The 23,329-nt window shown below is 43.3% G+C and overlaps 2 long non-coding RNA genes across 3 annotated transcripts; both read left to right on the forward strand.

Annotated features, from left to right (window-relative positions):
• The first annotated feature begins 575 nt into the window (after positions 1-575).
• LOC139069916 (uncharacterized) lies at positions 576-1,446 on the forward strand. Its single transcript, XR_011520586.1, has 3 exons — positions 576-664; positions 1,084-1,156; positions 1,319-1,446. It is a non-coding gene; the product is annotated as an uncharacterized lncRNA (long non-coding RNA).
• A 10,189-nt stretch (positions 1,447-11,635) lies between these two features.
• Positions 11,636-13,600, forward strand: LOC129154691 (uncharacterized). Of its 2 annotated transcripts, none has more exons than XR_008559948.2 (4): positions 11,636-11,840; positions 11,927-11,984; positions 12,059-12,127; positions 12,293-13,600. It is a non-coding gene; the product is annotated as an uncharacterized lncRNA (long non-coding RNA). The 2 variants fall into 2 exon arrangements; XR_008559947.2 differs by having other exon boundaries at positions 12,209-12,346.
• Positions 13,601-23,329: the final 9,729 nt, after the last annotated feature.

The following is a 23,329-nucleotide window of genomic DNA, read 5'->3' on the forward strand; positions in this document are numbered from 1 at the left end:
GATGGTACAGAGCCAGACTGTAGGGATAAATTAATAAAATCTACTAAGCATTTGGTTAGTTACTTAGTGGTTGCAGCTTCGGTGGCTAGCGGGTAGTAACTCGCTTATGTATTTAATTTAACAAACATATACACAATTTAAAAGTAAAAGGCTCTTTATATATTCATATTGAAAGTTATACTTATAAAATATAACGTCATGTCCCGTGTCAAGTAATGTCACATGACCGCCGCGGTCACGTGATGCAAGTCTGTTCCGTTTAACAGTTTTCTTTGACTAAGGAAGGACAGTGTCCTCGTAAAGCAAGGTGCCTGGCCTTGCAAGACATCGCCAAGCGCCTTGACATTGAGACACACCCCGGCCCTTAGGTAAGAAAGTTGTTGGTAAGCCTGAAATTCATGTATGAATAAACATGATAATGTGAGAAAGTGTTGATGAACAAGAGGAGTATCTTCTAACTGAGTCACAGGAGAAGGGCATACAGCATATTTTTTATATGGGAGAAAAAAACTTTTTCTTTTAGTTCTTTCAACCAATCAGCTTTCTAACACTGAGTAGTATGACCTCATATGGTTGTTGCATACTACGGATTTACAAGCGCTGATACCCATTATCTTTTATGTTCTAGGACTTCAACTCTGGCCTTTCACTGGATGCGTGAGAAGTGAGTAACAGACGAGTTTTAACGGTAAACTCAGCAGTGCGTTACTACTACAACTAATAATAATAATAATAATAATAATGATAAATATTATTATTATTATTGTTGTTGTTGATGTTGTCATCTTGCATTAATAATGTATTTGTTTGTTTATTAAATTATTTATTTCTTAGAATTAATAGTAATAATTTGTTGTTTTAGGAAAGCAGATGTATATTCTTGTTATAATCCAGATCATTTTAGAGAAACATACTGATCTCTTTTGTTTGCAATCACCTTCAATGTGGTTTTTATTCACTTTTCTTATCTTTTATTTGTCCTCCTTTCTATTCTTGATAAGGCACAGGGCGTTTCTAAACATTCATAATTACAAGAGATAGTTGTGTGTGCAACCAATCAAACACTAGCTTTGTTCTTGTCAGACACCGATGAGGACTATCAGTGGCTCAGAGAAACAAAAGAGGATCTTCTTTTTCTTGCAGACTGTCAGCTGAGGTAATGTGCATTGTGATCAAATTTGAGGTAGGGTTGAGTACAAATGGTGTGGGTTAAGAAGGAATAAGAAAGTTCCCTCTGGACGGAACCTGAGCAGAGAAACAGTCTGACTTTCAATTAACTTTCCTGTTCTACCTCCATATCTCCATATTTGCATCACAGACCTCACACAAATTGTTGTTTACGAGAAAGAGATTGGAACCTGGAGAGGCACTTGACTTTGTAGAGGACATCCTGTTAAGAAAATGATCAACCTCCCAAAAAGTATACGCCGAGGTGTGGGACGCGGCAGATGTCATGGTGTGCATTAGGACGGTCCATCTGGGGGTAAACATCAAGTACAGGGACACAAATGTTGCCAGATAAACGCTCATCTATGAGTGAGTTTTCACAGTTCAAGTTCTGCTCCCATGATTAATGTCCTTTGCCTGTCTGAGACTGAGCACAATCTGCTATGGGGGGTTTCTCAATGTCAAGGCGCCTGGCCTCGCAAGGCGGTGTCTTGCGAGGCCAGGCGCCTTGCTTACGAGGACGCTGTCCTTCCTCAATCAAAGAAAACTGTTAAATGGAACAGACTTACATCACATGATGTAAAGTTACATTTTATACATATAAGTTTCAGTATAAATGCATAACGAGCCTTTTACTTTTGTAATTGTGTTTATATTGATTACAATAAATATGAGGTACTACCCGCTAGCCGCCAAAGCTGCAACTACTATTAAACTAACCAACCACAGGTCACTTCTTTGGATTAAAAAATAAATAAATAAATAAAACATTTCAGAAATCAGCCCGATAGCTACAATTAGTTGACTTACATTTAAACTGTAAACTTGCCCCCAAAGTAGCTATTGGCTCCTGATCACCCATCCTTTTCAAAATACAGCGGTGTATTCTGGGAAATCTTTGACTTAAGGCCAGGCTACAAGGCACCTCCCATGTATCCTTGCTCAGCTAGCTAACCGGCTAACAAACAGAGAACGGGTGCCTTGGTAGAACACGGACATTGGAACACGCCGTGGCGGTTCCTGATGACGCATCCTAGGTAACCATGGCGGGACCAAGACATCAAGGCGAGGTTCCTTGAAATTGAGAAACACCCATGGTCTTCAGTTTATGTGATGAAAACATGAATTCATCTTCTTGTTCACATACAAATTTCTATCAAATGAATCATTTTTATAAAAGTGGAAATAAATTAATTGTATTTGGGGTCACTTTATTTTTGACATTTGCATTAACCCTTCAGAACCTGACACATTAATGATATGTGGAAAATCAAACAATTTGTTCTCTAAACTTACTTTAAAGTGACAGCGTGTATTTTTCCTGGCGATGGGGGAAGTAGCTACATTAATCATTGCAAGCAAGCATTATTTTTCTGTTCAAGTAAGACCTTACCAACGGATGGCCATTAGGGTCAAAAATCCTTAGGAGTGCAACTTCCAGCAAAATAACAAGAACATCAGATTCGCTTTCATCACTTGCAATGAGTGAAGATGTAAATGTGTGAAAGAACAATGTTTATTAATGCTGAAACTTTTTTAAGCATTTATTACAAATCAGTAAATGGTTTCTGTTGTCACGGGCTTCCGTAGAAGGAAACATGGCATCTATATGGCATCGCCCAGAGACTCAGACTCACTCCCATGTATTTTAGACTCAATTTTTATGCTTTTACATTATTAAATGACCGCTATATTTTAACAATTGGGTATCTTTTTAAATTAATTTACAACAAAATTTCAATGGGTATTTCCAGAGATTGATGGTGGAGGCCAGATGCCACTTAATGGATGTTTGGGCTCACTCACTTTGTATTCTGTAAATTTTGGATTATTTATATTTATGAAAGCATTTTTGTTTACAGCATTGTTCACACCTGCAATAGATGTTTTCACAGCCCTGTGGATTGGTAAATTGAGTGCTTTAAGAGCTCAGTATATTACCTCTACTTATGACCAAAAAGCTGTGATACTCTATATGAATATAAAATATCAACCTGCTTGGTCTTTGTGTGTTTAATCAGAAGATTCTAGAATTCTTGTTTATTCAGGGATTGTAAACACTTCGTCTTGACTCAAGAAAGAGTCAGGTTTGTAAAAGTAAGAATTTATTTTCCAAACAATTAAGCATGACAAGTTAACTAAAATTTACTGTGATGGATGAATCTAGATGGAGGAGATGTGGTGTATGGTGCCTATGTGTGAATGTGATGTTATCAGAACTTCCGTATCTAGGAAAGCTGAATTCTGAGTGTAAAAGAATTAGGTTTGTGTTAAGCTATGAAGTTGATTCTTATCAAAAAGCATCAGACGCAATCACACGGTGTTCTACCTCACCCTTCTCGGAGATCCTCTTCACAGATCTGGAGGTCATCGAGGTCGGATGACCTCTGAGCACCCGGGTCCAGTAGATTGACCACAGCACCAGCTTCTCCAGTCCAGAGATGTCGCCAGGCACACAGGTTGGATGGAACCATTTGCGTCTAGACTCTTAAGGAGTCAGAACAAAATCAGCTTTGTTCTGCAGGAACCGTTTGCCGTGTCAGATTTGCAGCAACCTTGACGACGTGTCAAAGGCTCTTCTTAGTTAAAGAGACTTCACTACAGACGGCCATTTCCGTAGCTTCCTCTAGAACAGTGGTTCCCAACCTTTTTCCCAAGGGACCCCCTTTTTTACCAGTACAATTTTTGACGACCCCCTCCCATTCTCTCTTCCAGTACAAACAGTATTAAGAAATGATAAAATTGTTCAAGCACATTTTAATATGTTTTGATTCAATAGATAACAGTAATAGTAGGCTCCAGTACAGAACAAAGTCATTAACCAAACCAAACAGAGCATAATGTGCTTGACAGTTCGTATTACTTTTCTGAACACATTGTTTCTTGTAAACACTGATAAATCAATCATTCCTTTCAACAAACATTTGACACACAAAAAATACACTGAGAAAAATGTACTTAAATGTGTATATTACTGTTCATACTAGATTGTGATTAATCAACCAGTCCTATCTTTAATGAACTTTTGACACTTGAAAATAAAACAGTGAGCTGAGCAAAATGTTCTTAAAAGTGTAATACTCTTTCTGTACTAATTATTTCCTGTCTTAATATCAGTAAACTTTTCACTAATGAAAAAAAAATTTGAGCACAATGTAGGCTATTAACAAGTAATAAATGAAGTTTTAACCCCTTAAAGTGGAGAGGTCCTGGCGACCCACTGAGAGGCTTTGGCGCCCCCTTGTGGGGGTCGGGACCCCCAGGTTAGGAATCACTGCTCTAGAACTCAATGCTGAGTGATGAGAACTGGAACGCGACTCCAACTGGAACTGGAACAAAAACTGATGAATCACCAGAGTGATTCTGTTTTAATATTCTCATGTTATGTGTCAGGTTCGTTGGCAGATCTGAAGCGTGACTGAGAGTTCTGTTGCCCAGACGCGGAGAGACGGAGATAGCCGGCGTGGTTATCTCCTGTAGGTGTAGTCTGAGTGTTTTGAGGGCTGGTAAGCCTGGAGACTCGATACAAAGTCTGGTGAGAAACGATGACTGAGCAATGAATGAAACGCCGGCACTTCCTTAAGTAGTGCCGGCGTGATGACGTCAGTCGCCACGTTGGTGGCAGGAATGAATGGAATGCAGTCAGCTGGAGGAGTTCGTGACAGGACCCCCCCCTCGAGGGACGGCTCCCGAAGTCCCAGGACGGCGGGCCCAGAAGTCAGTCAGCAGGGTAGGGTCGACAAACGAGCTCGTGGGCTCCCAAGAGCGTTCCTCAGGCCCGTACCCCTCCCAATCCACGAGGTACTGCCAACCTCGTCCCCGGCGGCGAGCGTCCAGAATCCTGCGGACCGTGTAGGTGCGATCCGCCTCAACACCGCGGGGCGGAGGCACCCGGACCGGTGGAGGGTGGAGAGGAGAGGAGATCACCGGCTTAAGCTGGGAGACGTGAAAGACCGGGTGGATCCGGAGAGTAGCCGGGAGGCGCAGACGGCAGGTGACAGGATTGATGACCTTAAGGACGGGGAACGGACCCAGGAAGCGAGGAGTGAGCTTCCGGGAGCCAGCCGGCATCCTCAGGTTAGCGGAGGAGAGCCACACCTGGTCGCCAGACCGGAAGACGGGGCCAGGCCGGTGGCGGCGGCGATGCTGACGGGCATACTCCGTGTTGGCCCGGGTGATGGCCGCACGGGCCCGGATCCAGGCGAGCCGACAGCGGCGGACCAGCGTCTGGGCAGCAGGGACCTCCACCTCCGGCACCTGATGATCAAACAGAGGTGGCTGATAACCGTAACAGGTCTCGAAGGGAGACAGACTCGTGGCTGAGGAGGTCTGGAGGTTGTGTGACAGCTCCGCCCACAGGAGAAAGCGGGGCCAGGTGGTCGGCTGGGACGAAGCGAAGCAGCGCAGGTAGCGTCCAAGCTGCTGGTTAGCTCTCTCTGTTTGTCCGTTTGTCTGCGGATGGTATCCAGAGGACAGACTGGTGGAAGCACCGACCAGGCGACAGAACGCTTTCCAGAAGCGTGAGACGAACTGGGGTCCTCGGTCGGAAACCACGTCCTGAGGGAAACCATGGAGCCGCACCACCTGTTCCAGGAGCAGTTCGGCCGTTCTCTTGGCCGTGGGGAGGCCGGCCAGGGCCACTAAGTGCACGGCCTTGGAGAAACGGTCCGTGATAGTCAATATAGTGTCCAGGTGGTCGACCGCCGGCAGTCCCGTGACAAAGTCCAGCCCGATGTGTGACCACGGCCGCTTGGGCACAGGGAGAGGCTGCAACTCTCCAGCGCCGGGTCGGTTGGAGGACTTGGATCGAGCACACACATCACATGCAGCTGTGAACTCGCGGACGTCCCTCCTCATGGACGGCCACCAGAGAGCCCGACGGAGGAACTGGAGGGTACGGGCTTGCCCTTGATGTCCCGCGAGCCGTGAACAGTGCCCCCACGTGAGCGCCTCTTGCCGGCAGGAGGCGGGAACGTAGAGGCGGTTCGGTGGGGTCTCCGGCGGCGCTGGATCGCCAGGAAGTGCCGCCTGTATGGACTGCTCCAACGGCCATTGGAGTGAGGCCAGGAAGCGTTGAGCCGGTAGAATGGTCCGAGGCTCCGGGGGGCCGGCATCTGGTGCGAAACGCCGAGAGAGAGCGTCCGCCTTGAGGTTCTTGGAGCCGGGCCGGTAGGCGATATGGAAGTGGTACGGCTCGAAAAAGAGGGCCCACCGAGCCTGACGAGGGTTGAGCTGGCGGGCAGTCTGTAGATGAATGAGATTCTGGTGGTCGGTCCAGATCAGAAAGGGATCGGTGGTCCCCAGGAGCCACTGCCTCCATTCCTCCAGCGCCCACTTTATTGCCAGCAGCTCTCTGTCGCCGACCCCGTAGTTCTGCTGTGTGGGGGAAAACTTCCGGGAGAAGTAGGCACATGGGTGGAGCTTAGAGTCTGGACCCCGTTGCGAGAGAACGGCCCCCGCTCCCACATCCGAGGCGTCCACCTCCACGACGAAGGGCCGGGTCTGGTCCGGGTGGAGGAGGATGGGTTCCTTAGTGAAACGTCCGACCAGCTCATGGAAAGCACTGACAGCCTCTGGAGTAAGGCGAAACGGGCGAGGCTGATTGGTGGTTTTGGTGAGTGAGGTCAGAGGTGCTGCGAGGGAACTGAAGTTGCGTATAAACCTCCGGTAAAAGTTCGAGAAACCCAGGAAGCTTTGCAGCTGCTTCAGGGTCGTTGGTAGAGGCCACTGAGCTACGGCCTGAACCTTCTGGGGGTCCATCTTCAGGCCCTGGGAGGAGATGGTAAAACCCAGGAAGGAGGTGGACTCCTGGTGAAACGCACACTTCTCCAGTTTGCAGTAAAGTCCATGGTCCAGGAGGCGGGACAGAACAGCTCGAACATGACGGATGTGCTCTTCGGCCGTGCGGGAGTAGATGAGGATGTCATCTAGATACACAAAGACCCAGCGACCCAACATGTCTCTCAGCACATCTGTAATGAACCGCTGGAAGACGGCGGGGCTGTTGCAGAGTCCAAAAGGCATCACCAAATATTCATAGTGGCCAGTGGGCGTGATAAAAGCGGTCTTCCACTCCTCACCTTCCTTAATACGGATGAGGTTATAGGCGCTGCGCAGATCCAGTTTAGTAAACACTGCGGCTTGTGTGATGGCGTCCAGAGCGGTGCCCATGAGAGGGAGAGGGTGGCGGTCCCGGATCGTTATTTTATTTAACCCTCGATAGTCTATGCAGGGCCGGAGATCCCCCTCCTTCTTTTTAACAAAGAAAAACCCCGCGGCCCCGGGGGACGTTGAGGGACGGATGAATCCCTTCTGCAGGGCATCAGTTATGTAATTGTCCATAGCCCGGGTTTCCGCCGGAGAGAGGGAGAACAGGCGACCCCGAGGGGGGGTGGTGCCGGGCTGGAGCCTGATCTCCAGGTCGTAGGGTCGGTGAGGAGGTAACCTGGTAGTGGGTTCTTTAGCGAAGACCTGAGCGAGGTCGTGGTATTGAGGAGGGATGAGCGTCAGGTCTACGTCTTTGGGAGGAGCTGCTGCTGCCCGAGGTGCAGGGGAGTCCCGGTGGTTATGACAACCCGTGCCCCAGGCCAGGACTTTACTGGTGGACCAGGAGATGTGAGGCTCATGGCGGCAGAACCAGGAATGACCTAGGATGAGAGGCGTAGCCGGAGCCTGGATGACCAGGAAGTGGAGGGTCTCCCGGTGTTGGTCAATAGTCATGTGGAGACCCTGAGTTCGGTGGGTGAGAGGGTACGGCATGATGGGCCGGCCGTCCACAGAGGTCACGGGAATGGGTCGGTCGAGGGCGGTGAGGGGTATCTTGAGCCGAGTAACCAGTCCGTGGTCGATAAAACACTCCGCAGCCCCAGTGTCTAAAAGTGCCTCCAGTCTGGTCGGGCCTTGGTCCAGGTGGAGGGAGACCGGGAGAGTGGTTCGGTGTGGAGCCGGAAAAGTGGAGACTCCGGGCGGGACAGCTCCTACTCCGACCCGGAGGGACCTTTTCCCGGTCGTTTTGGGCACGTGCCACGGTGGTGACCCAAATCCCCACAGTAAGCGCATCTTCCCTCCTGGTAGCGCCGTGCCCGTTCCTCAGGGGGAAGATGTCCCAGCTGCATCGGCTCCTCCGTCGGTTGGTGAGCCGGCCGGCGGGGTGACGTCCTGGTGTGTACGGGGGCTGACATGGTGCTCGGCCGGTTCAGGATGCAGCGGTCCAGTTGGAGAGCCAGATCCACTGCCAGGTCCAGGGAGGTTGGGACCTCGTGCCCGATCATGCCCTCCCGGATTCTCGGTGACAGTCCCTCCAGGTAAACGGCCTTTAGGGCGGCGTCATCCCACCTCAACCGAGCTGCTGTCGTCCGGAAGCGAGAGGTGTACTGAGCCGCCGTCTGGGAGCCCTGGCGAAGCTGAAGCAGCCGCGTCTCGTCCGAGACCTCGCTGCTGGGGTGCACAAAAGTCTTTTTCATCTCCTTTACAAAAGTCTCATAGTCATTGCAGGCAGGAGATTTTTGATTGTAAAGAGCCGCCGCCCATTCAGCGGCTCGACCTGTCAGCAGTGAGGTCAGCAGGGCGACACGAGAGCAGGATGTGGGGTAGCGTGCCGGCTGGCACTCGAAAGTCATGGCCAGGGTCGCCAACATGCCCTCCGGGGATCCCCTGGTTCCGTCCCACTTCTCTGGAAGGCTGAGGCGTGGTTCCATCCTGTCAGGAACAGCTGCGGTCTGACGTTGCAGAGCGGTGGTCAGCTGGAGTACTAGCTCGGTGAGTGACTCAATCTTTGTGGCTTGGCGATCAGCTATGGCACGGAGCTGGTTCATGTCTGCCGTCTGCTGATCCAAGATTGCGCGCTGTTGAGCCACTTCGGCACGCAAACGCGCGAACTCCGCTGGGTCAACTTGGGGCTCAGTCATCCTGTCAGGTTCGTTGGCAGATCTGAAGCGTGACTGAGAGTTCTGTTGCCCAGACGCGGAGAGACGGAGATAGCCGGCGTGGTTATCTCCTGTAGGTGTAGTCTGAGTGTTTTGAGGGCTGGTAAGCCTGGAGACTCGATACAAAGTCTGGTGAGAAACGATGACTGAGCAATGAATGAAACGCCGGCACTTCCTTAAGTAGTGCCGGCGTGATGACGTCAGTCGCCACGTTGGTGGCAGGAATGAATGGAATGCAGTCAGCTGGAGGAGTTCGTGACATTATGATTTATGTGGCCATTCGGAGGTTGACATGTTGAGGAATATTACCAAGACAACTTTAGAAAACACACCTTCTCAGATACCAGATAGTCTGATCTGTGGGTAAGAAATATCTGTGTGTCACGCGTTTGACTTAACTTTACTTTGTCCTCGTGTGAGTGCTGGCCTTGTCATATCAACATCACTGATCCATATATAAATCAATGTAATAGTAACACAACATTCTTTTCAAACTTCAATCATTTAAGCACAGATTAATGAAAGCAGTTCATTGTATTATATTTATTATAAGTGACAATAAACAAACGTTTATTTAATGATTATTTAACTTGTAAATTTAAAAAGTTCACATTAAATTTAAGAGTTCATTCTTTGATTAAACAACTAATCCGAGCTGCGAGTGTTCACTTATTCAGAGGCATGAGGAGTCCTGTAGAACGATAAGGGAGGCTTGAAGCCTTGAGGAGGGGACATGATTGTTGACAATACGTTATCATGTGTTCAGAGCTGCAGAGAGGCTCTGAACTGCAGCTGATGGGATGCAGAATCCGGCAGATTAAAGGAAACACATGACGACTCCTGTCTCCATGTCGACCAGATACTGAAGGGTCAAACTGTACTTAAAAACTGACCATTCCTGGACATTACACCGGTGTGTTAATATTTGTTTATATAGCGCTTTACATTACCCAGAGGGTGGCCAAAGTGCTTAGCATGTACAATGGTATTAAGAACAAGTAAAACATTTGAGAAACACTATAAAAATAGCTATCAAAATTAAAGTTATGTAACGCACCAAAGGTCAAATTTTCATCAACATGGCCAGAAAGTTATCTTTAATTTGCAGACACAAACTGCTGTTTTCTGTTTGGCCTCCAAACCAAAGAGCTCTGCACCAGACCTTGTTACAGTACTAAGAAGACACATCAGTCAAGGGATCATGCGGAGGAGACTTCTACATCTTCACTCTGAATAAATTTCAACTTCCTTAAAGAGCAAGTAACGTCTAAATTAACTTTTTTTTTGCTGATGAACTGTATAAATGAGAGTCTAATAGTGTTTTAAATGTGTGTATTCATTATTTTAGCATTTTGGTGCATTTTCTTTAAAAATTAAAAATTCTGCCTAAATACCACAGTATAGCTCCACCTTCAGCTTAAATCATAGAATTTGACTCATTTTGAATAAATTTTAGCCAATGGCTAAAGAGTAAGATACTACGTAAACCAGTAGAGTACTACGTAGCAGCTCTCTGTCAAAGTTATAAAAGGATCGAGCGTCTCGGCCACGCCTTTTGGCGAGTTGGGAGTTGGATTTGCAAGCGAGTGTAGGAGGTTAGCCGTAGTTCAGCATTAGCGTATAGCATTAGCATATCCTAGTCTTTAGCATAGCTTTTAGTGTTATACATACTTATTTAGTGTTAGCTTGGCTGTTGGATATTGTAGTTTAGTTAGTGTTTGGCTGTTAGTGTAATTAGGAAAGTAGTTCGGGTTTAGTGCTCCATATCGTGCATGGTGAGATGGTGTAGTGTAGTTTGGTTGCGGTAGCTCTGTGGGGTTGCACTCCTTTCCGCTGGACTCCCGCCTGGTGCTGTAGTTTGCAACCAGCATTTTACCCGCGATTCTGCACGTCTCCGTTTGAAGAGGGAGGCTGTGCCCACCGTGGCTCTTCCGCGATTTAGATGCAGCCCACCGACTCTGCTCCCCCACCACGGCGGGCTCCAGTCTGAGGTGAGTAAGCTAAATAAAGTTTTAACATCTTCTAAAGACAATTCCCTACCTAAATGCAAAGTCCGAGAGACGTGGTTCACTTCATTTAGCTAGTCGGTAAATCTGCAACAGTGGCTCTAACTAACAGCACTAGTTGACAGACAGCATTACAGCGTGAAATCCAGCTTGTGACCCAGTTCTGTGAGGAATTCTGTTCAGGAGGTCGCATTTCAGGCTCTCCACATCATATGTGACTGACTTTTACGTTATAACAACGATCACACACTAGGAATGTTATAAAGTGCCTATATGGGACAGTTTCTTTTGTATATTATCTGACTTTATAAACTCCAACAACAATGTGCTTCTATTTTTTTTTTTCAGGCTAAATCTACCCAAGACGTTGGCTGTCAGACTGATTTAGCGGCAAGAATGCACTTGTCCAGGCTGATGTGAAGCCTTACCTGTAGCAAAGGTGAATTATTTTTAATAATCTATGTAAACATTTTATTATTACCTTCTAGTTTTAATTTGTTTTACAGATTATTGTTACACGTGATTTTATAAATGTGCTGCTTCTTTGTTTTTACATAGCCAGCCAGAATAGAGTTCACAGCCGCAGTGTGTCTGGTGACCCACGGGGACCATGATGAAAATTCATCTTCCAGAAGGTCCCAGAGCAGCGGCCACACCCCCTGAAAAGACCAAGATGTAAGGTGTCTGCGGTTGATTCCAGCTTCCACCTCAGTGACAGTGCAAGCTCAGTGAACTGTTCAAGGTAAAAAAAAAAATTAAAACATTTCAGAATTTTTAAGATATTAATTAAATAAGTACTGTATGTGATTACATCATGACATCATGAAGGAGGCTACTGATTCTGGCCCTGTGACACTTGGTGGTGACGTGTGAGCTGATTCACCTGGTAAATAACTTTTACATTAAATATTTTGTTTTTGCTATCAAAAGTAAGTTAACTAATAACCTGCATTACTGCAGGACACTCAGCAAAATATGGACTCTACACCATGAGGCAGGCACACGTTAATACTTATAAGAGCACATAAGGTGAGCAACACCACATATTATTATTGTTGTTATTATTGTACACTGTCCTGGATTTGTTTTCTTTCTGCATCTCATCATTAGCCTGGCTGATCACCTGATAACTCCTGTCATCTGGTTATGACAGCATGAGGATGTCCTCACACACCTGTCATCTGGTTATGACAGCATGAGGATGTCCTCACACACCTGTAACCTATCAGCTCATCTGGCAGAATAGAGAGAGAAGAGACAACACCACATCTCCTTTTCCTGGAAAGCCTTCAGCCATCCTTTGATGACTGAGAACCTCCATCAGCTCTGTCTCCTGTCTGCCTACAATTATTATAATAAATATTGTGTTTGACAAGTTTTTTGTGCTGCCAAATATCTCATTTAGATTCCAGTTTTGATATTTTAATGGATATTTATAAATTACATTAATTGAATTATCACATTGTTGCATGTTTAACTAGCTCTATTGTGATTAATTAAACTAGCACCTCACTGTTAAAAGCTCGTTTTAATTTCAAGCATGTTTAAGTATTTATGGACATGAACAAAAATAGGAAATATATAAATTGAGATTTATTTAATTAATATAACAAATAAGGGAGAAAGAGTCATTGAAAGGCACATTCTTCTGGAAGCTCCTGATCCTGACGACACCAGCAGAGGAGACCACCTGCAGACACCGGAGGACCTAGAACCGAGAGAGCAGCTGTTATTAGTAAATAAATAAAGAAATCAGGGCAGTTTTAGTGGGCTGAACACATTACAGAATAATTTTCTCATGGGATATTTTCATAACTTTCTGCAGCAGAGTGTAACTTGAGCCCAGGGCTCCTGGAGAGCAGCTATCCAGCAAGTTTCAGTGGTTTTCCTGCTTTAACAGGTTGGATTAGCTGTTAAGCAGTGCAGCTATTTGTTGCTGATTAAAACCAGGTGTGTTGAAGCAGATAAACCTCTAACACATGCTGAATACTAGCTCTCTGGGGCCGTGGCCCCAAACCCTGTAGCTAATCCAATGCAATGGCTAACGGCTACTTACATTCAGAGCTGGTTCTGTTGGGTCGGTTCCTGTAGTTTCAGGCAACTCACAAGCTCAAAACAATAAGGCTCAGGTCCGCTTGTCTCCTCCAAATAGACTTGGTCCCTTTCTTCTCGAGTGTCTGTGTAAGGAGGGGGAGAAATGTCCTCCACTTCTAATGACTGTTCAGAGTGAAGGGAGCTAGCATCGTCTAGTTAGCCGTCGTCTTCGTCACTGCCGCGGCTCCGCCCTCTCAGTCCTCCAGGCAACGCCTACTAATGTTGCAGTTTTTAAAATTGATACGTGGGTGGAGTAAGACTCTGAGGGGGAGTTACAACTTCTTTAAAGTTCCTAAGTGACTTGACAACGTATAGGTTGAAATAATCAAGTGGGTTTAAAATTAATATCTTTCTTGCAATGATCCATTTCAGATCTTAACTACTCCAGATCAGTATGTGTTGATTTAACAAGTTAAAAGTATACTCATACACACTATAATAAGATTATTATTAATGTTTAACATCCACTTCGCATAAGTGTTTAAACATTCTCATTCACACAAAAGGAGTGATTTCTGAGGTATGTTTGATGATGCCGTCAAACGTGCCACATTCTGATTTGTACAAGTTTATACCATACCATACCATAGTTTGTTTATACAGCACATTTAAAATGCAGCACGGGAGTACATAAAACAAGCTTTCCAACGAGGTATTACATGATGTAATTCATGTTACTCCAAAAATCGCTATTAGAGGGAAACCAGCTTTGCAGCGTCACAGAAAGAAACGGAGCGAACCGCGACAGGAGAGCAGAGAACCAAAGGGAGGAGATGATCTGATCCTCTTCATCGGCGGCTTTTATAAAGTTATGGAAACAAACGTCACAAATAAAATCCACCTGGTTGGTCAGGTGTCCCAGAAGGCTGTTTCTGTAGATGGTGACATGAGGAGGGACAGATTAAAGTCACACTGGTTTTTATTTGAACACTCAACTGTTTACTAAATGATTCAGCTTCATTCCAGCATTATTTATACGTACAATAAATATTTATTTAGCTGAAAATATAATGTTATCAGTGCAGAATTTTATTAGTTGACTTTTGTAATGAAATGTTTAGATTTTACCTTTTATCTGCTTATTGATCTTCATAATGCTGGTAGAAATGTAGCCACAGCTGTGAAGTAGCCCATGAGTGTTATTTTATGATACCTAGTATTTATTTTACTGTATCCCGTTCTCTGGACCAGAGCGTAGACCTGTGGTCACAGACAGGCTGCAGTCATTAAACTGGTTAACATGAGGTCAGGGGTCACACTGTTTTCTGAGTGTTTGCAACACAGTTCTGAGTTTAAATACCGGTAGTTCTTTTGACATAGTTTGCTCAAGTCCTTTTGAAGTTCCTGTTTAGTAATAAATGTAAAGAAAATTCAAATCAGTTTTTTTTTTCATTTAAGCTGCAGTTTTACAGACTTTAATAAACATAAACACAAATACAAACCAGACACTGAAAGCTGAGGTTGTTCTGAAAAAAGGAGCAGAGTTACAAACATTTTACACATACCTTCCTGCTAATGTCCTCGAACATGTCATCCACCTGTACGTGTCTTGCCGATTGGACTACTGCAACTCCCTGTATTCTGGCCTGGACCAGTCCTCCCCACACCGACTTCAGCTGGTCCAAAATGCAGCGGCTCGCTTGCTGACTGGAACCAGCTAGTGGGATCACATAACCCCGGTTCTGGCCTTTCTCCATTGGCTTCCTGTCTCTTACAGGATCCGTTTCAAAATTTTACTTTTTGTTTTTAAATCCCTTCACGGCCTGGCCCCAGTTTACATCTCTGAGCTGCTGTCCATGTACGTCCCTGCCAGAACCATGAGGTCCAGCTCTCAAGCTCTTTTAACAGTTCCAAAAACCCGCCACAAGACTCGCGGCGACAGAGCGTTCTCTGTGGTTGGGCCCAAACTGTGGAACAAGCTACCTCTCAACATCAGGACCACACAGAATCTAGAGCATTTTAAATCCCTTCTTAAGACGCAATTTTTTGATTTGGCTTTTAATGCAGGCTGACTTGAGCATCTTAATAGATTTTAACAGTTTTATCATAGATAGTGACTGTTGTGTGCTCATCTTATTTTAGGTTTTTATTGTTGATTTGTTGTATCTTGATTTGTTTTACCTTGTACAGCGCTTTGGTGTAGCTTTGCTGCTGTAAATGCGCTCTGTAAGTAAAATTGACCTTGACCTTGACCAAAGCTGCATTATTGTACTGGAAAGGTGAAATCTAAGCCCCACCCCTATTTAAAGTGGGGTTTTCACGTTTTGACATAGATAGCTTCTTTTACCCCTCTCTCAAATCATCTATCTTCTCTGTCCAGAATGTGGACTTTCTCATCTTCAAAGGTGTGTCCTTGTCCTTCAGGTGAAGGTGGACTGCAGAGTTTTGACCTGAAGAGGTGGCTCTCCTGTGTTGTGTTATGTTCTTGTGTACTTGTTGTTTACTTTCTCTAATGTAAACATCTGGACAGTGCTCCTACACTGGACTGCATAAACAACCCCACTGAGCTTCTGTTTGGGTGTTTTGTCTTCTGGATGGACCAGGTTCTGTCTGAGGGTGTTGTTGGGTTAAAGTTTACCGGGATGTTGTGTTTGGAGAAGATTCTTCTAAGTTTCTCTGAGACTCCTGCCACGTGTGTGATGATGGTGCCTTTGTGTAAAGGGTGTTGTTGTTAGGTTGGTAGCAGAGCTCTCATGTTTAGTGGTAAGTTCAGTGAGATCATGGAATGGGATCAAGAATTTTCTACTGACAGGAAAAAGATCTCAGCTAACATAGCCGTAGATCACACTGGATAAGTCTCTGTGGTGCATTTATTTTACATTTATTTTACTACCTCTTACTAGAGCTGTCTTTAGTAAGCACAAAATATATTTGGTTGTACACCTGTGCAATAGCAATAAAGTATCTTGATTCCTGTTAAATGTACTTCCTGAATGAGTGACCTTTTCAGGCTAAAATAACAAAATGAAATACAGACAGAAGGACGACTTCTTTCTTCTTTTATAATGTGTTGCATCACCACCTGGTATCAGAACAGGACTCAGTATTGGAAGATAATCAAAAATCAAACAACTTGGACTCGGATCAGGGGCAAAAATGTGGTTGTAACATCTCTAGATATAAGTCAGCTTTAAAAACTAAAACTATTATTTATGAACTAACAATAACACTAATGACGCTAATTTATATATTTTTATTATGTTGTTTGAACCCAAGGGTCTCATTATCTGAATTTTCTAACTTATTGGATTGATCTATAAGTGCCCCTTTTTTTTTACTTTGAGCACCCGACCCATCAAAGTTCTCTGCGGTGCCCTGCTCTAGGGTATTCAAAAGCCCTGAAAGAGAGGTGTGTTTTAGTCCACATTTAAACAGAATAACATCCGTTTGCCCAGGTCAAGTGCTACCTTTAACAAGGTTCATTCTGTGCTATGTTGAGACCCTGACCCACTCTAAATCCAGATTGAAATGTTTCATTTATTATTCAGTAGTTCAAAAATAAAGTAAAAGGGTATATATATATATATATATATATATATATATATATATATATATATATATATATATATATATATATAAGTTACTATAAAGAAAATACATTTTAATTTAAAACACAGTCATTAAGTATTGGCTAAATAGAATAAAATTGAATTGAGTAAAATAAGCCAAAGTCCTCCTTAGGGAAGTAGGGAACTGGGAAAAAAGGTGGCATTATAGCCCAAGCTATCTATTTAAAATGTTTCTTAAAGGCTTTGAATTCCTGGAAGTGCATGTCAGAGTTAAAAAACTTGTTTTATAAATCTAACAGGTATAAAAAACTATAGGCTAATGCAAATGTATTACACACAAAATTGTAGTTTTAGTAAAAAATGTTACTTTCTGACATCTTAAGTGGCCATCTTAGACCCAGTTACCTCTAAGATTTTATCAGTTGACATTCATGCAGTGATTATTTTCAGAGTGCCCTCTGTTTTAGACAGATTAATCCATCCTTTTGGCAATGATGATGATTATATCTATCCATCTCCAAGAACCCAACATGACAAATTGTTTTTTTTTTATTGTGTTAATCTGTTATTTTACATTTTAAAACATGCAACCAGCAAATGCTTTCTGCACATTTATTTTCCAATGAGGTCCCATAATGCATTAGACCCTAAACTAACACGATGCTGCAGCTAAACATGAACTACTTTGGTAGACCAGTTGTTGACTGAAAATAATATTAATTCATTTCCACCTTCATAAACACATAAACTTTTCCCCTAATTTCCCATTAAAATCATCTGGGTGCAATTACATTTTCTTAGAGCCGTATAACAGCCATCACAAGCTGTTGTTATGCCTTTCATTTGGATTTTTCCACCCAATAAAAAAGCTATTTTCCAAAGATTGAAATAAAATCTTAAAGTTTGTTACTAAACAATTTTAAGTTCAGAACAACATCGCCACCTCTTCATTTCAGACCTCATTTCTATTCGTCAGACACATAAAGAATTGGATAAATTCCAACACTGAGACGCTGCAAGGCATTAAAAGCAGTAATTACCAAACTGAGGGGAAAACAACTTGATAACCTGATTGTCTATTGATTCTCTCTGTTCTGCTGTAAATAGATATTCCGTTGCCCAGGGCGATGTGTGCAGCGGGTCCAGCCACCAGTTTGCAGGTACATGCATTACGCACAACTGCTCCTGCACCATTTCATATTGGCTGTTTGTCTAGGACATCCTTTAAAAACCAGCAGTAGTCACATCTGTCTGCTGCTCCTACAATATGAACTGTAATCTTTCCCGAATAAAGATGCAACTTACTCCAGAATCAACAGCACTTTGATGTCTGGGCCATAATTTCAAAAGAAAAGTCTTCTCTTTCAGGTTTTCGGAAGATGAAAGATAAGCCCAGCTATTTATGCTCCATTATTTAATGGTGCATGAGCCCAGTAAAATGGAAACAGCATTTGTCTTGGCTGCTGCTGCGTCTTTGTATCCTCTATTGATCTAGATCCTCATTCTTCCCCATGGAGAAGATTGGTGTTGCCGCGTGACCGCCGTACAGGCTGTCATTGTTTAAAAAACAGATTGATCACTGGGATTTTTTTTGTTTCTGCTCCAAGTGGATAGGTCCCCCTGAATCTTAAACGCAGAGAGAAGACATGGAGCTCAACGATATTTGGCTCTTTATTCATGAACTGAACAGGAAGCGTTGACGCAGATTGATTTTGTTTTGTTGTGGCGTTGTGTGACAAGCAGGCTGAAAATAATGCCTATTGTCTCATTAATGGACAGAGAATGCATTATGGGTCATGCATTGCCACTGAATTATGCATTAGGTATACGCAGTCTCTCTGGCAGTAGACCACATATCATCAGAGAGGCTGAATCATCTCGTAGCAAATGTTTGATCATGTCGCCGTCACCTGATGATACTTAGAGACAAAGACTGAACTACTTTGTAAATGAATCACGTTAGCAAAGCGGAATTGTGAAGGAAAATAGAAAGCCTGAGGAAGTCCAGTGATCAAAGCCTCTGTGTGACATCTCAGTTTTGGTATGTGCTGAGGTGGGTTAGAATCCCAGTGGTGTCTGCAGACATGCATCTAGCCAGCTGAAGCAGATTTCATGTTTCTATAGTTTCGGTTTATTGGTCATTTCATGCAAAATATTTTGTGTCTCTAAAGATCTTTGAAATTTAGTCATTTCCAAGCAACATTTTTGTTTCTTTAACCCTCTGATGCATGAATTATGAAATCTTCAACTAAGAGTTTTTAAACAATTTTTTTCATTCATCTTTAGGTGTGAATGAAACAAATTTCAACAAATATTTTTTGTAACATTTTGTTAATTTACAAATAAATTATTACATGTCCATCTCAGTGGACAGCATGCATTCTGAACATGAAATATGTTGGCTTGACTTACTGAAGTCCAAATGGAGGGGCTCAAATGCAATAAAGTCTTCAACAGCAGTGCTTAATAGCAAAAATAAAGAAATAACAATTTTGAGTACCTGTCCACTGTAGTGACCATTATGCACCAAAGGGTTAATCTGCTCACCTCACATGGACTCACACTGGCTAAATAAAGTAAAATAAATAAATAAATAAACACAATACATTAAACAACATTACTTTTCTAACTGTTTACCAATACAAATTTGAAAACTTAATAATGTCAAGTGTAGCTAAAAATGTTACTGCTCAGACTGGGATGCAAACCTGCACTAAACTGCAACTAGCACAGCACTCTGACCGCTGGACTACCAAGTCTGCTACATGATGCCACGCGCCTAAGCCGCATAGGCCCTGAGATGACCAGGGCAGAGAGGTTTCAGACCAGAGACTAGCTTCTGGGAGATGAGCAGGGCCTGATGACAACATTAGTTTCCATTGACGCTTTACAAGGTTTTCACATTAAAACTCAAAATTCTCATGAATTCAGCTAAAATGGGTTTGTTTGTTTTGTTTTTTCATGAGGAAATAACAATATTACAAAGTAAAAAGCTCCAAAAGGTGGATTTTCAATGGTATGGCCCCTTAACAGGAATGCTGCAAGGTCAACTCACCCAAAACGAAAAAAATAAATTAGAAATCAGGCTCTGAACGAATTCATTTAAGTCAGACTGACCCAAAAATGCTGAGTCAAAGCAAGAAATATGACTAATTTCAGCAACATGAGACAAAAATGAGAACATGAATGAAAGGTGACTAGAAAAAGTATGTTAGTGCAGGAGTCCATCACACTTCATTTGTTCCTGTGGGTCCACTAAACCCTTTGGGCTCTTACAGTTAATTAGCTTTTCTTGTACACAAAAAGACACACAGCAGTCAGCGAAGCAGCAGGACTGTTTGAAGTCAACATGAATAGCTGAGAAAGCTGAGTGTTTTGTGACAAATGCATTGAAAGTTCCTTTTCTTGTTTTCTTTCCTGGCTTTTAGCGCGACACCCTTTTTACAGCAAACAGAACCAGATAATAAAAGGAGCCTGAGGGGGAAACGAGTTAGGTTTTAACTTGAATCAGTTTTATTCACAACTGTTTGGTCTGTTTACGTAATAAGTCATTATTAACAGTAGTTAATTCCTGTAAAATGGGTTTTATGAATACATTTTTCATTTTAAAAACCCTTCAGTGTGTATAAAACGCATGTTGGTAACATCTAATCTAATACACTGCTGAGAAAAATAAGTTAATCCCTTATAGCTTTAGTCACCAAGATGTTTCAGAACAAAAACATTTCAATTTCGGACAAAGATAACCGAAGAAAATTCAGAATGCAGTTTTTAGATGATGATTTATTGTATTAAGGGAATAAACCAAACTGGTTCAGTGTGGATAAGTAACTCAATGTAACAAACTGCATCGTGTTTGTGATAAATGGTGATGAGCCTCTCACATCAGTGTGGAGAATTTTTGTCCTACTCTTTTTGACAGAGTTACTTTAATTCTGTTTTCAGCGTGACCGACTTGTTCAAGGTCAAAGGTCTGACATTTTCCTTCTGGATTATCTACTAGAAAGCAGTTTATGGTCCCATAAATTAGAGCAAGTTGTCTTGAAGCAGCAAAGCAACTCCAGACCATTATACTACCACCTCCATGTCTGACTGTGGTGTTGTCTGTTTTTTTTACTGCAGAGTTAGTGTAGCACCAGCCAGGACCCCTTCCACAACAGTCAACTGTATTGTTGTCAGTCCATGGAATATTTTCCCAGAAGTCTTTGCTTTTAAGTTTTTGGTCTTTGGATTGTCTCAAAGAGGCCATTTTGCCTGAATCATGACCTCTGACCTCAACCATAAACAAATAAGTGCAGCAGAGCTTTAGATGTTGTTCTTTTGTTCAAATTTTCTGTAGATATGGCTAAGATGTGTTGTTTATGAGATCTTTTAGCGTACTTTATGTCAGACGTGTTTTATTGAGGGGATTTCTTTATTCGACAGGTCTGGTAGTAATCAGGTCTGGGGGTGGCTAGGTGAAATAAATAATGTGTTACATCAGTTAATTCATGATTTAAACTTGAAAAGGAATAGGAAGTGTAACTTATTAGCTCATACCCCCATGAATAAATGATATCAAGTTATAATTCACAGAAGAAAAACAAACTATTTTGTTAATGTTAACAACCAAGGCAGTCTAAGTGAAAAAGAAAGCCAATCAGTCCATAATTACTGAACAAATTATCTTTGTATATTTTTTTTATATTTTTAAATGAACGGCTGCTATTCAAACATTTCACTCATTCCAGAGATCCGCTTCATGATGAGTAATAAACACACCAGGGGAAGCAACCAAGTTTCAGAAACTACATGTTAGTTTAAACAGATGTATTCCTTCAATAAATTAAATCATAGTTAGAAAACTGATTTTTTTTCACTTGAGTTATTATTGTCTGAAACAGATTTTTTAGCAGCAAAGAACTGAAGAAAAGAGGGTCACGAGTTTTTTACTCGATTAATTTCTGTGTCAAAGTGTTGAAAAAAGCTTCAAATCTTTGTTCGCAGGGACGCATAAATGCAGGAGCCTTCAGAAACCAGAGCTCTGCAGCTGGAACTTAGTGTGACACTTGAGATCCAAACTTATTGGAATGTGATATTCACACCATCAGTAACGTTGGCTGTCTGATCTCATCGTCCCCTGCAGATTTATAAAACTGTCATTTGGAGATCATTTGCAGACAGGCAGCAGGTGAGAGCACTGGTGCAGAGCCACAAGTTCTGCAGGAATCCTTCTCATCACCACGCCTGTTTTCTGACTCAGATCATTTTAACTCCTCCAACTCCGTTTCAGACGCTTAAGGACAAACGTTACAGGTTCTCCCCGACAACAAAAAGAGGTAGAGACATAAGAAAGAGATGAATATGCAACAAGTTGAAATATCACTGTAGCGTTAGGGATATGCTATTTTCTGCCCTTAACAGCTGCCCTTTGACACAGTGACAGTGTGCATAAATGCCAAGGTCGTGCGCTTGCTTCTGATGTTTACATTCTAGCAAAGAAGACAGAAGAAGGACAAAGAACGCTTTTCATTAGTTAATCAAAGAACTTTATTTTTAATAAAGCTAATCAAAACAACTGTTGGTCAATAATAATCAGGTGACCGATCTGTGAAATCACAATGTTATGATTTGTGTTTAATGAATAACAGGACTAACTGAGCTAGACACCCTAATCCACATAAGATAAACACATGACACATTGGTCATTCATCCAATCAGAACTTCCGTTCTGTTGCAGGACAGAGTTCTGTGGTGTTTAGTTAATCTGTCCACTCCATGGTCGGACTTGCAATTGGATTGGGTGGGGCCTCTGACCAGATCCAGCATAGGAAATAAATACTTCTTGACTGTCACCTGTGCATTCACCAAATGGGTTGAATGTCTGCCAGCACCTGATGACTCGGCGAAGACGACAGCGATCCTCTTGATGAATCACGTTTTTGCCCGCTTCGGTCTGCCCACGTGGGTCGACTCGGACAGGGGTACTCATTTCACCTCTGAAGTGATGAAACATCTGTAGGAACTGTTGGGTGTGAAGGCTAAGTTCCACATTATCCACCGCCCCCAGTCTTCTGGACAAGTCGAAAGGGTGAACCGCACGGTTATCGGCATGTTGAAGAAGTACACGTCAGCTAACCACCGAGACTGGGATGTGAAGCTTCCGTTGGTCCTCATGGCCATACGGGCTACTCCTCACGAGTCTACAGGTGTCTCCCCGTTTGAAATGATGACGGGTAGACAAATGACCCTACGGCTTCACCTGCTGTATCAACCGGTTCAGCCCGAAACAGTCCCGGCTTATACGAGCGTCCAATACTTGCAGGACCTGAAAGCCCACCTGCTTGCAGCATTCTCGTTCGCACAGGCAACTCTGGAGAAGTCGGCTGAAGGCAGGAAATCTTATTACGATAAGAAGGCCTCACATTCCAAACTCGACGTAGGTGATGAGGCCTGGTACTACATTTTCGCTCCCAAAACGGGTAACAACAAGGCGAACTCGGGGAAGCTGGCTAAGAAACTTTTGCCCAAATGGTCGGGTCCATACCTGATAACAGATAAGCTCTCTCCGGTCGTGTATCTGATCAAGATTACCTGCAAAAACAAGGCGCCCGTCTACAAATGGGTCCACAGGGACCATATCAAACTG

This window comes from Nothobranchius furzeri, chromosome 5, assembly GCF_043380555.1.
Source record: "Nothobranchius furzeri strain GRZ-AD chromosome 5, NfurGRZ-RIMD1, whole genome shotgun sequence".
In the NCBI taxonomy this organism is placed as follows: Eukaryota; Metazoa; Chordata; class Actinopteri; order Cyprinodontiformes; family Nothobranchiidae; genus Nothobranchius; species Nothobranchius furzeri.